This window comes from Cricetulus griseus (assembly GCF_003668045.3).
Source record: "Cricetulus griseus strain 17A/GY chromosome 1 unlocalized genomic scaffold, alternate assembly CriGri-PICRH-1.0 chr1_1, whole genome shotgun sequence".
In the NCBI taxonomy this organism is placed as follows: domain Eukaryota; kingdom Metazoa; phylum Chordata; class Mammalia; order Rodentia; family Cricetidae; genus Cricetulus; species Cricetulus griseus.
The window spans coordinates 152,703,838-152,717,246 of NW_023276807.1; the positions used below are offsets into that span (position 1 = coordinate 152,703,838).

The 13,409-nt window shown below is 37.0% G+C and overlaps 1 pseudogene; it reads right to left on the reverse strand.

Annotated features, from left to right (window-relative positions):
- Positions 1–1,974: 1,974 nt before the first annotated feature.
- Positions 1,975–8,090, reverse strand: LOC100764111 (annotated as a pseudogene).
- Positions 8,091–13,409: the final 5,319 nt, after the last annotated feature.

Genomic DNA, 13,409 nt, shown 5'->3' on the forward strand with positions numbered 1-13,409 from the left:
GAAAATGTGGTAAATTTGTATAATGGAGTACTACTCAGCAGAAAAAAGCAATGGAATCTTGAAAATCACAGGCAAATGGATGGAACTAGAAGAAATCATCCTGAGTGAGGGAACCCATTCACAAAAAGACAAATGTTGTATGAATTCACTCATATATGAATTTTAGACATAGAGCAAAGTATTGCCAGCCTATAACCCTCTTCACCAAAGAAATTAGGAAGCAAGAAGGACTCTAAGGAAAAAATGCATGGACCCCAGGAATGGGAAGAGGCAGGAACTCCTGAGCTAATTGGGAGCATGAGGGTAGGGGAGAGGGAGGTACCAGAATGAGAAGAGGAGATGAGGAGAGGAAGAAGAGAGGAGAGGAGAGGAGTGGAGAGGAGAGGAGAAGAGAGGAGGAAATGGAGGAGCAGAAATATTAAGTTGGGGGAAGAATAGAAGAGAGCATGATGAAAGATACCATTTTAGAGGGAGCCATTATATGTCTGAGGAGAGATCTGGCACTAGGGAGATTTCCAGAGAACTACAAGGATGATATGAACTGACAATCTAGGCAACTGTGGAGAGGATAACCTAAATGCCCTTCCCCTATAATGAGACTGATGAATACTTTGTATGCCATCCTAGAGCCTTCATCCAGTGTCTGATGGAAGCAGAGGCAACTACCCACAGATATGCACTGAATGGAACACTGCAACCCAGATGCAGAGAGGGAGGAATGAAGATCAAAGCGGTAGGGACCAGGCTGGTGAATCCCACAGAAACAGCTGGCATGAACAAGGGGGAGCACATGGACCCACTTACTGCTGTCTGGGAGGCCAGCACGGGACTGATGCAGAAGCTTGAACATGGATATCAATGAGGAGGCCTCTGCACTGTAGGGGGGCCCTGGTTGTGGATCAGTATTTTTCCCTGCTGTAAGAAGGGACTTTGAGAGTCCATCCCATGTGAAGAAATGCTCTCTAGGCCTGGATACATGGGGGAGGTCCCAGGCCCTGCCCAGGATTATGTGGTAGACTTTGGTGAACCCCCATGGAGGGCCCTACCCTCCCTGGGGAGTGGAGCAGGACTGGGGTGGGGAGCAGGTGTGGGGGGGGGGAGGGGAGGGAGAGGGAAAAGGAATTGACATGTGAAGCTACCTTGTTCCTAATTTGAACTAATAAAAAAGAAAGCTTGTCACAATACTGGAAATTATGACCCTGTTTACTGTTACTATGGATGTGATGCAAACAAAAAAGATAAATGATGAGGTAACAAAGTTCGCTGGGATCAAATTAATGTTGGTTATAATTTTTATCAGTTTGGTAATACATATTTTATTCTTAAAAGTGGTTTGATAATTGTGCCGAATATGAGAAGTTGATTGGAAAGATACAAACCTTAGAAAAACTTACTATTCATAGATAGAAGCCTTAGAAAAGGTTTCTACTAATAAAATACAAGTTTTACAAGTATTTACTAATGAAAATAATAAAAATTTGACTGATAAGATACAAGCCTTGGAAAAACCTACTAATTAAAATAATAAAAATATTCAGACATAGAGGAAGTTAGAGCAGAACCCACCTCACCATTACATTATGAAACTGAAGAGGAATGACCCAAGATTATCTAATGTGCCATACATGATTTCTGACTTGAGTCTGAAATGGGTATTTAGGAATTAAGCCTGTGTATCCTGGGTATATTTAATAGATTATGGTGCTTAGATATCTCTGAGATCTGCTGCATATGATGTTTAAAATGTTTAAGTTTTCTTTAATAAACCCAACAGTAATCTTTCAGGTCTCCAAAAGACTTGGAATTGTTAATTTTTTAACTTTCAATCTGTAAAATATATAGATAAACTAAGTAGCCCAATGTCTTCTAAAACAAGAAGGATAATGTTGCTACACCAGATACACAGTGTTAGAATTGAATGGAACAATCTTGCCCATCATGGCTACAGATCCTATCCATTGTTCTGCTAGAGTTCTATTCTCTTTTTTTCTTTCCATTCTTTACAAAGAACCGGTAAACAATCAAGCAGCACTTTACAGGGAGGAAAGCCATGGTTGCCAAGCAGATGACTAGGAATCCAAGCACATACAGAGAGTGGTACTCGTACCAGCTGAGGTTAAAGGAAAGTGTCTTCAGGTGTTTGGCCCATTTGAGGCACATGACAAACTCAATCCAGAAGACAGCTCTGTCCAGGGGCTTCATTGGCTGGTCATGGTGAATGGTTGATAGCCACATTGCATTCTCTTTATATGTAAAGAAAAATAAGATGGAAATTAACTTAGAGAACAAATTAAAAACAAACATGTATGTTTTTCACAGGCAGTAAAGGTGATTACAACACATGTAGAAGGAAAATAAATTATTATCTTTTTTCTCTTCATTAAAGAGATCTTAGTAGTCAGGCCAAAACATGTACACAAATTTTCAATACAGATGAAAAAGATAAAATGCACCAATATTTGTAAGAAACAGACTGGACCACTTAAGGCCCAAATACAAATTAAAAATTAAGTAGAGCTGAGCTGCCAGTTGGGTGTATGAAACTTGAGCAATCTGGCAAGTAATTAGTAATTTACCAGGTGTGCAAAGTTCACATTACTATCACAGTTTAGAGATAGGAGGCAAATTTCTGTCAAGTCACCACTGTGATGCCTATGTGTGGAAAGCCGTGAGGGAATTTGGATTGTTTGGGACTTTGAATTGATCATTTGTCAGCAATTGATTATGAATATCATTGTGGGTAGCTTGTTTTCTTAATGACCCTGATTGTTCCTTCCTGCCCCTTACATACCTCTTTGAGCTTTTGATTCCTTTGGCAAATTATTATTATATAGGAAAATTTTATTTCCTTTTTGCAGCTGAGAACATGCCTAATCCAGCCTGAATTCTGATGTGTGCTATAGAGTAACACAGTAGAATGACAACAGAGGTAACATCCTTCTCTCATATTATAAATGTCATAGTGAGAGAATTGTTTCTCAAGGGAGAGTGGTAATCTTTATGAGTTTCATGACATAACACATTATTTTGCAAATAGAAGAAAACAAACAATTTTCCAGAAAGTCATGGTTTAAATAACCAATATCTCCTAATCCTAGAAATGTTGTGTATAAATGTGTTTTTATTACCTCTGTACAAACAAAAGAGTTTAATTTTTATTTAAAGTCAGTAAGAAGGAAAAATATATGGAATGTTTCTGATGAGAAGAGAGTTGACATAATACAATTAATATTAACATTTGTCCTGAAGATTTGAAAGGTGAATTTTTCTACTTTGGAGAGCTTAAGATTTATTTTGGTTTTAATTTTTTATTTCTTTAATTTGGAAGTTTTTTTCATTTTACATACCAATAACAGTTCTTTCTCCCTCCCCTTGCCTTATCCTCCTCTGTGCCCCACCCCACCCCCATCCAGTCCTCAGTAGGTGTAAGGTCTCTAGTAGGGAGTCAACATATGATGGGGTTAGAGAGAAATCTGGTGCTAGTTTAGGTTTTAAATAGATGTTTTCCAAGATATAATTTTAAAAATAAGCATGCAATTTACTAATCTTAAAGATACCCTAATTTTCATGCATCAATGATCTTCTCCAACATTTTGCAGCTGTTTAACTTCACAGCCCAGCAATTCATAACTACACTGCACAGGATCATCAGCAAGACTGGAATGATGTGTAGAAGGCACCATCATGCTCATTACATTGCCAGAGAACAAAAAAACAGTCCTCACTGTCCACAGCTTAAAGAAAGGAAAGGGGAGGAGGAGTGTGTTGAGCATCCAGCCATCCCTGTACTCAAGAGAGAAGGTGGGGAACTTTTACGATAGGGAGCCGCTAAATCTAGCCTAGTATTTAAGACCAGGTCATTTGAGGTTCTCATTTTTGTTATTTCGTTCATAACTAAATGATATCCTTCTGGAATATTTGCAGTCTTGTTAAGGTTTGTGTGCACACGCTGGTCACAGCAAGCAGATAAAATGCCCTCATCATTTCACAGACTATTCTCTACTGGAAAAGAGGATGAAAGATTTTTTCCCTGTTGTCTCCTGGTGCAGATGTCAATCAATGTTAATGACTTCAGAGTACCAGGATAGTGCATTTTGATGAATACATAAAATGTTTCTGTTGGTTTGTATTGGGGGAAGCCAAGGGAAAAAAGGCAAGAGTCTCCAATTGCACAAATTGCACTATTTGTGTTTCCAACATTAATAGCAGAAACAGTTGACACTTAAACAAAATGTGCAGCAGAGGAATTGTTTTTTTAAACCCAATGACCTGAATTCAGTGGGGATGTCCTTTCAAGTTCATTTTGTTGTAGAGAGTTTAAGATATGGTCATTTCTCAGTCCTTAATTCTCCAAGTCTAGATTTATAAATTAACAATATGAATTCTGTTGTGAAATTGGGGAATAAAGATGCTTTTCACGTCAAAGAAATTATCAGAAAGGCTGTGTCACATTACAAAGCCAAAACTAAAATAAAATAAAATAAAACTTAACAAGGATGCAAACACGATGAGTTAGGTACCACTGCCAAAACTTTGCCAACAGTGGAACTTCAACGATGCTGTCCTGTGAAGCAGCCTTCCATCTGCCCGGTTCCTCCTCCATAACCAAGTTTCTGAGCCATGCCACCTCGTGGAGGTGGTCCTCTTCCATCACGATCACGCATCATTCCACCACCCACAATTCCATGTGGACCACCAGAACCTCGATCACTGCTCCTGATATCCCTGCGGTCGTCACCACCACCCCTGGTTTCTTGCTCTCTGGCAGCTCTTGTTTTCTTCCACATTTAAATGCACTTCTCCCCGAAATATAATTGGTTTTTCAATTAAGATTCTCTGAACTGGTTCAGACTCATCAAAAACCACAAAACCAAAATTTGGAGTTTTTCCCCAACACCCTTGGTATTGATGCGAAGTTCCACAACATTTCTGAAACTCATAAAACAGTCTTTTAGCTCATTTTTATCAATATCATGAGGCAAGTTGCCAACGAAAAGCTAAAGACTATCTGGATACTGAATTATTCTCTGGTTATCAGAGTCATTCTGTTCCATGTCTCCTCTGCCTGGTCTTGATGAAATGGAAAAGGAGCAAGAAGAAAAGCAGCTATCTCCTGAACCTGTTCAAAAGAATGCTAACAGCGCTTACTAAGATGTTCTTCCTGTGACTAATTCCATTAAGGAACCTTTAGAAGAACTCTCTCATGAACCTGAACCCGAGCCCAAATCTGAAACAAAGGCTGAAGAACTGAAACCACAGCCAGAGGAGAAGGGTCTATAATTTAAATATACACAGTTCATTTAGTTATTTTAATATTTCTTTTATTTAATGTTTCTGAATATTTTGAATGTGTTAAAGTTTTGTTCACTATGTGAATACTTGTTGTGCATTGAGACAAGAGGAGGGTATCCAGTAGTCTGTAAATGGGATTTTATAAGGCTGTGAGGAACCATGTGAGTGCTGGAGACTGAGACCAGGTCCTCTGCAAGAAATGTCGTTTTCTTAACCACTGACCCATATCTCAAGCTCTGAATTATTATATTAATCTCTGTCTTAGGGTCTAATGCAAAAAACATAGTTGTGATAAAAGATTCAGATTTCCATTTTACATTAGTTTTTCTCACTATCAGTGTCTTCCCAAATTCTTACATGTAATTACCCCTTGCCAATTTTAGTGATTATTTGCATTACGCTTATGGGTTATTTCAAAATTTTGTAGTGTATTTCAAATTCTGGCAATTTTTCCCAGTGAAAGAAGCAAAGGGAAAATTGTTCAGGGGTGGTAGTACATGACCAGAATCTTAGCACTCAGAAAGATGAAACAAGAAAATTGAAATTTAAAAAACATATCTCATCTCTGTACATAGTCAGACCCACCTAGTAAGAAACACAGGAAACAACAAAAGTAATTCCACTGATTTATTTTTTTCTTTGTCATTATTACTTTCACGTTTACTCTTTGAACTGCCCTTTTGTCATTTAGGAAATAGCTAAGAAATAAATACTAAATAACGAATGTATAAATGAACAGCTAACTGAATGAAATTAAATAAAGACAGAGCTCACTGGTCAAAGCACATGCCTACCATGTGCAATAGCAAGTTCAAAGGTAGAACAAATAAATCAGTAAATACGTAAGTAAATATGGAAGAAGTTGTACTCACAGAGGGTTGTTAATGACTGCCTTCAGTGCATTGCGCTAATCTGAACTGGACATTGAATTGAATTCCAATCCAACATCGGCTCCTTTCACTCTCATGTGAGCAATTTATCATGTTGTTCCCCAAATAAAGGGGTGCCAACCATGGGGATCCCATGATGGATTGCCTCATAGATGCCATTGGCTCCACCATGAGTTACAAAAGCTTTAGTTTTGGGATGACCTAGCATCAGATGAAAGACAGTAAATACCATGAGACAGCAGAGAATAGAAGTGCAGAAAGTGGAAGGACTTTCCATGTAATTGCATTTAAATTGACTTTGTATATCAGAGCAACAAGCCCCTAAGTTCACATATAACACAATGGACTATTACACAGCATGTGACCCATGACTTGTTAAAAGAAAACCTGATTGTCAATTGAACACACAGAAGGCCTTTAATAGATAAAAGAAAGCACTGTTTAAAAAATTCCAAGTACATGTCAGAACTTGCTCTCCTACGGAGTGTACCCACTCAGTCTTGCATGAGAGTATTTTAGGGAATCAGGAGGCTGCATGCCTTACAGAAGACTGTGAATACTTTATGATAAAGACTATGAATCTTTAATCATTTATAACATAGTAGCTAATAATAAAACAGAACAAAGAATGTTTCTTAATGGTATTTGAGAAAACTTTATTTCATTCAGTTAAAAAACTGTGATAAAAAGAGTTAAACTCTAGTAATTATAGAAAGTTCTCTGTGAGTAGCAGTTACAATTCAAGTATATAAAGTATTTCTGGTCAGAAATATTACTGTAATAGAAATAAATATATATTCTACTTACACTAAAACTTGCAAGACATTTAAACACTGATTTCATTTGAATTTTCTATGACTAAAAACTCAGTTGTTTCCTGTTGTGCAATCTATTTCTGAGAAGGTGCCTTTCACTCATCATTTCAGTGTCCAGTCTTACCAAGAAGGTTGTTCTTAGGGATCCACTTGTACACACGAGTATTGGGTCCTAAATTTTTTAGTTCCCTGCCCTCAAATCTCCACAGAACCTGTTAGTTGTAAGACAATGCTTTGTTACAGTGTCCAGGTTTTAAAATGTTGTATTTAAAATTTAGAGACTGTATGACTAAATACCATTCATAGGACAGATGATGAACCTGAAGAGAAATTGAGTAGTGATAATTATAAAAAGATGGTGACAAACAGTATATTTCCTGTTTGTTTTCATATTCATTCAGGTTGATTGTAATTATGTTTTCCCAAAAATTAGACTAATGAGATAATTAATATTTAGTAGTTATAGTTAAGATATTATTTTGTCACCAAAATTATATTTTAATGAAGAGTAACAAATTACCAATGATCCATATTTTGCATATATTTATTATAGTAGCCATAATGAAGAAACTAGGTTTACATGAGATTTCTAAATGTCTTGCTACATTGAAAACTTTCAATACATGGTTAATGCTATTGTGTTAGTGCAGTTATTAAGTAAAATTTACCTCTTCCCTGAAATATCTTTAGCATGTACTGAGTCCTCAGACATTCTTAAAGATAAAGAAGCAAGTGACTTGGCAGAATACTTTTGTTCTCTGTATTCCTGCTAGCACTGTTTCCAAAACACCATAGTCACACACTTCTAAACTCGTTAATGCAATTTAGAGTATAATATTTTCCATCTGTCACATACTTAGTTTCTGTAATTATATCTTCTAAGACCTTACAGACTGAGTACATAGTGGGCTCCCAGAGGGAAGTTTGACCTCACCTTTTGTGGAATTTGTGCAAGGGCTGATGCAATTGCCATGGCCTTTTCTAATGTCACATTGCTGACCATTGACCCCAGAGAAAACACCACAATACCATGATCTCTAGAACTCTGGACAAAGTCTTCTATTTCCTTTGAAGACAGAGTTTGTTTCAGCATCAGATAAAAATAGCATGGAAAGGACTATGGAGAAAATGCAATGAAAATATTGTGAATAAAAGTCAAATATAATTAGGATTTAGTTGAGGTATATCAAACATAAAAGACAGATAGTACAAAATTTTCCTTCTTACACATTTTGTACTTTTCACACAGCAGTATTAACTATATTCATATTATCTGTGCAACAAGAAATGAGTAAAGCTAAAACTTTAGGTACAACATTTATCATAGGAAGTACTTGAAATTAAAATAGCAACTTATATACATCTGTTACTCTGTGAAAAATGTGACTTTAAAACTGTGTTTCAATGAGTCCTGCCCCATTGGGGAAATGCCTCCACCTATGAGTGTGCAGTTTTGGAAAGCATACATATGGGTCAGAGAGAATGTTGACACTCACATAGTCATGCAAATCAACTGAGTCAGTACTGGACATCAATGAGGTAACAGATGTCACCATTAGGTCACCCTCACCTATCTACAAGTTTACCCATCCACCATGCTACCAGGGGACTGCTTGGTGTTCTGAGACCACAACCCCAGGTAGGGCACTCAGAGGTTTTCCTGCATACCCACCAACTACCCCACTTATCATGGTATTCAGGAATTGTAACAGATTCTGTATCCCTACCTCCAGGTAGAGACCAACAGCCTAACCTACACCATACCATCTATGCCTGAAGGAAGTATAACATCCTGTACTCAACTCCTGATAAATAAAAGTCATTTTTAGAACCCAGCAAGCCCTTTCACAGACACCTGAAAATCAGCAGTAAGACTCTTTTAACTCTATGCATAATTTGCTTCTGGACTCAGAAATTGTACCAATACCAGGCTGAGCTTGAACTACTTCAGATGCACCATGCACATGTGAGCAGCTGAAATTAGACCTGAGTGCATGCCATTATATGGATAGGAAGGTGAGAGTGGGTCTGTGAGTAGATGGCAGAAGCAGGTGACTATGATCACAAAAAGTGTATGAAATTTCAAAAGAATAATGAAAATATTATTGTAAAAGTATGATTTTAGACGGGCAGTAGTGCCACACACTTTGAAACCCAGCACTCAGGAGGCAGAGGCAGGCAGATCTCTGTGAGTTTGAAACCAGTCTTGTCTGCAAGAGCTATTTCCAGGACAGCCTCCAGAGCCACAGAGAAACCCTGTCTCAAAAACATTCCACCCAAAGTTTGATTTTATTCTTTATAATTAATTTCATTTATATCTCCTACCATTCTTAAATCAATGTTTCCAAGGACTGTTAGGCAGAACAATTTTAATGTTTTATATATAGATGCATAAGTTATTTCATCTAAATTCTTGCTTAGCTCATTTAGTGTTATCAGAGATTCTTTAGTACAATTATAACGTTATGGTATGCTTATATATAAGTTGTATAATGATTTATAAAGTTGTATATAATTAGGATAGTTCCAAGGTTTACTTTATAATAACTGATGCACACAGTGACTGTAAATTCTGATTACTTTGTATGAATTTAAGTGAACAATCTAGGTAGTACTAGAGATACCCATTGTTATGACCCATCATTCAAGCTCCAAGTCTAGAATTATGCTTTATAAAGAGAAGGCAATCATTTGACCATTTGAAAAGTACTAAGTAGCAAATATTTGTGGAGAAGGCAGAAATATTAAACATATAATAAGTCTCCACAATAGCTGACAGGGAATCTAACATGATAGCAGTATTGTTACTATTGCCATAGATTGTGATTCATTGTTTTGTCTACTTTCCCCACTGTTTTCTCAATTTTGATAACACTAAGTTTCCTTTTATTGGAAGTGAGAAACTCTCCAAGTAACAGAATATTTCCTGCACAAACTTCTATAATATTTAGTCAACTTTTGGACTTTGAAAAGTTGTAATGTATATTCTTAATAATTTAAATTGAAGAGTAGTATTTGGTTTTGTTAAATAAAGGGATATGGGCTAGAGAGATGGCTCAGAGTTTAAGAGCACTGACTGCTCTTCCAGGAGTCCTGAGTTTAATTCCCAGCAACCACATGGTGGCTCACAACCATCTGTAATGAGATCCGGTGCCCTCTTCTGGCCCGCAGGCATACATGCAGACAGAACACTGTATACATAATAAATAATAAATCTTTAAAAAAATAAAGGTATACAAGTCTTTTTTACTTTCAATTTTTAAATTTAGATTAAAAACGATCTTATTTTATGTACCAATCTCAGTTCCCTCTCCTCCAGCTATCCTACTCACCTCACCATCTCCCCATCCCACCAAACCTACTCTTTAGAGAGGTTGATGCCTTCCAAGGGGGATCATCAAGATGTGGCATCAAGAAGGGATATAAATCTATTTCTACGAAGATTTCTTTTATTGATTAAATTCAGTGATTGTCTTTACTGAAAATATTAAGAATTATTACATTTTCACACTGAGTGCATATTTTTCTCTTTGGTCATTTTTCTAGTTAGCTGTGATGTCAAGAGCCATGATACTCTAAAAAGCATTAGTGCAGTGGTTCTCAACCAACTGGTGAGGCACTACTCGTTTCGGGTCACCTAAGACTATCAGAAAACACTTAGTTCCAATGGTCTTAGGAACTGAGACACCATTCTTCCATTCATTGCACTAGTTGCTAAAAAAAACTTTGACAAAATCCAACACCCATTCATGATAAAGGTCTTGGAGAAATCATGGATAACAGGAACATACCTCAACATAATAAAAGCAATATACAGCAAGCCAACATCAAATATACAGCCAACATCAAATTAAATGGAAAGAAACTCGATCCTATTCCTCTGAAATCGGGGACAAGACAAGGCTGTCCACCCTCTCCATACCTCTTCAATATTGTCCTTGAAGTCCTAGCTAGAGCAATAAGACAACAAAAGGAGATCAAGGGAATACAAATCGGAAAGGAAGAAGTCAAACTCTCACTATTTGCAGACGATATGATAGTCTACATCAGTGACCCAAAAAACTCTACCAGGGAACCCCTACAGCTGATAAACACCTTCAGCAAAGTGGCAGGATAAAAGATTAACTCAAAAAAATCCATAGCCCTACTATACACCAATGACTCATTGGTGGAGAAAGAAATCAGAGAAACATCACCCTTTACAATTGCTACAAACAACATAAAGTACCTTGGTGTAACACTAACCAAAAATGTGAAAGACCTGTACCATAAGAATTTTGAGTCTCTAAAGAAAGAAATTAAAGAAGATACCAGAAAATGGAAAGATCTCCCATGCTCTTGGATAGGTAGGATCAACATAGAAAAAATGGCAATCTTGCCAAAAGCAATCTACAGATTCACTGCAATCCCCATCAAAATCCCAGCCCAATTCTTCACAGACCTCAAAAGAACAATTCTCAACTTTATATGGAGAAACAAAAGACCCAGGATAGCCAAAACATCCCTAAACAATAAAGGAACTTCTGGAGGCATCACCATCCTGACTCCAAGCTCTATTACAGAGCTATAATCCTAAAAACAGCTTGGTATTGGCACAAAAATAGACAGGTAGACCAATGGAATAGAATTGAAAACCCTGATATTACCCCACACACCTATGAACACCTGATTTTTGACAAGCAATCCAAATTTATATGATGGAACAAAGAGAACATCTTCAATAAATGGTGCTGGCATAACTGGTTGCACACATGTAGAAGACTGCAGTTAGGCCCAAGCCTATCACCTTGCACAAAACTTAAGTCAAAATGGATCAAAGATCTCTATATAAATCCAGCTACACTGAACCTATTAGAAGACAAAGTGGAAAATACTCTTGAATTAATTGGTACAGGAGACTGCTTCTTGAACATTACACCAGTAGCACAGACACTGAGGTCAACAATTGATAAATGGGACCTCCTGAAACTTAGAAGCTTCTGTAAGGCAAAGGAGACAGTCAGCAAGACAAAACGGCAACCCACAGACTGGGAAAAGATATTTACCAACCCCACATCTGACAAGAGGGCTGATCTCCAAAATATACAAAGAACTCAAGAAGCTAGTCCCCCAAACACCAAACAATCCCATTAAAAAGTGCAATACAGAACTAAATAGACAATTCTCAATAGAGGAATCTAAAATGGCTGAAAGACACATGAGAAAGTATTCAACATCCTTAGTCATCAGGGAAATGCAAATCAAAACAACTCTGAGATACCATCTTACTCCTGTCAGAATGGCTAAAATCAAAAATACCAATGACAGTTTATGCTGGAGAGGATGCAGAGAAAGAGTAACACTCCTCCACAGCTGGTGGGAGTGCCAAATTGTACAGCCACTGTGGAAATCAGTATGGTGACTCCTCAAGAAAATGGGAATGAGTCTACAACAAGATGCAGCAATTCCACTCCTATCCATATACCCAAAAGAAGCACACTCATATAACAAGGACATATGTTCAACCATGTTCATAGCAGCATTATTTGTAATAGCCAGAAACTGGAAGCAGCCTAGATGCCCCTCAACCAAAGAATGGATACAGAAATTGAGGTACATTTACACAATGGAATACTATTCAGCAGAAAAAAACAACGGAATCTTGAAATTTGCAGGAAAGTGGATGCAACTAGAAGAAACCATTCTGAGCAAGGTAACCCAATCACAAAAAGACAAACATGATATGTACTCACTCATATGTGGACATGCTTTATGATATATAGTAGTGACCATAGTAGTGTCTGAGATGTTTTTAATGATGTTGCTCAGAATGGTTTCCTCCCAGATGATGACTGAGAAGCTAATTTTTTTTTTTTTAAAAAATGGTGTCAAGTACCACAAGAGTAATAGAACTGCTCTGTTTTCTGGGATTTTGTTTTTTACTTTTTTGTTGTTGTTTGTTTGTTTGTTTTTTGTTTTTGTTTTTTTTTTTTTGTTTTTTAAATGGAGTGTGCTGGATGTCTCTACAATTCTGTTCAAATGACTGCAGAACCTGGAAAAGCTGTTGCTGCTATTGATGCATAACATATTGCCATTCATTATTTCTCTCTCTCTCTCTCTCTCTCTCTCTCTATATATATATATATATATATATATATATATATGCTAATTGAAACTCAAATATGTGATGAATCCAAGGTGTTTCAGAGAGTGCTCACCTGTGCATGCAAATTTGATTTCATCTTTAGTAAGTAGTAAAGTTATATGCTTGCCAAAAAAAAAAAAGTGACACACTGGAAGACAAATGTCACACAATTTCAATTTTATGTGTAACCTAGAAATGATGAACTTATGGGAGCAGAGAGCAAAATTGTGACTATTAGGCTTCAATGTGGGTCTTTTAACAATGGGGAAATGATTGGTTTAAAGATAT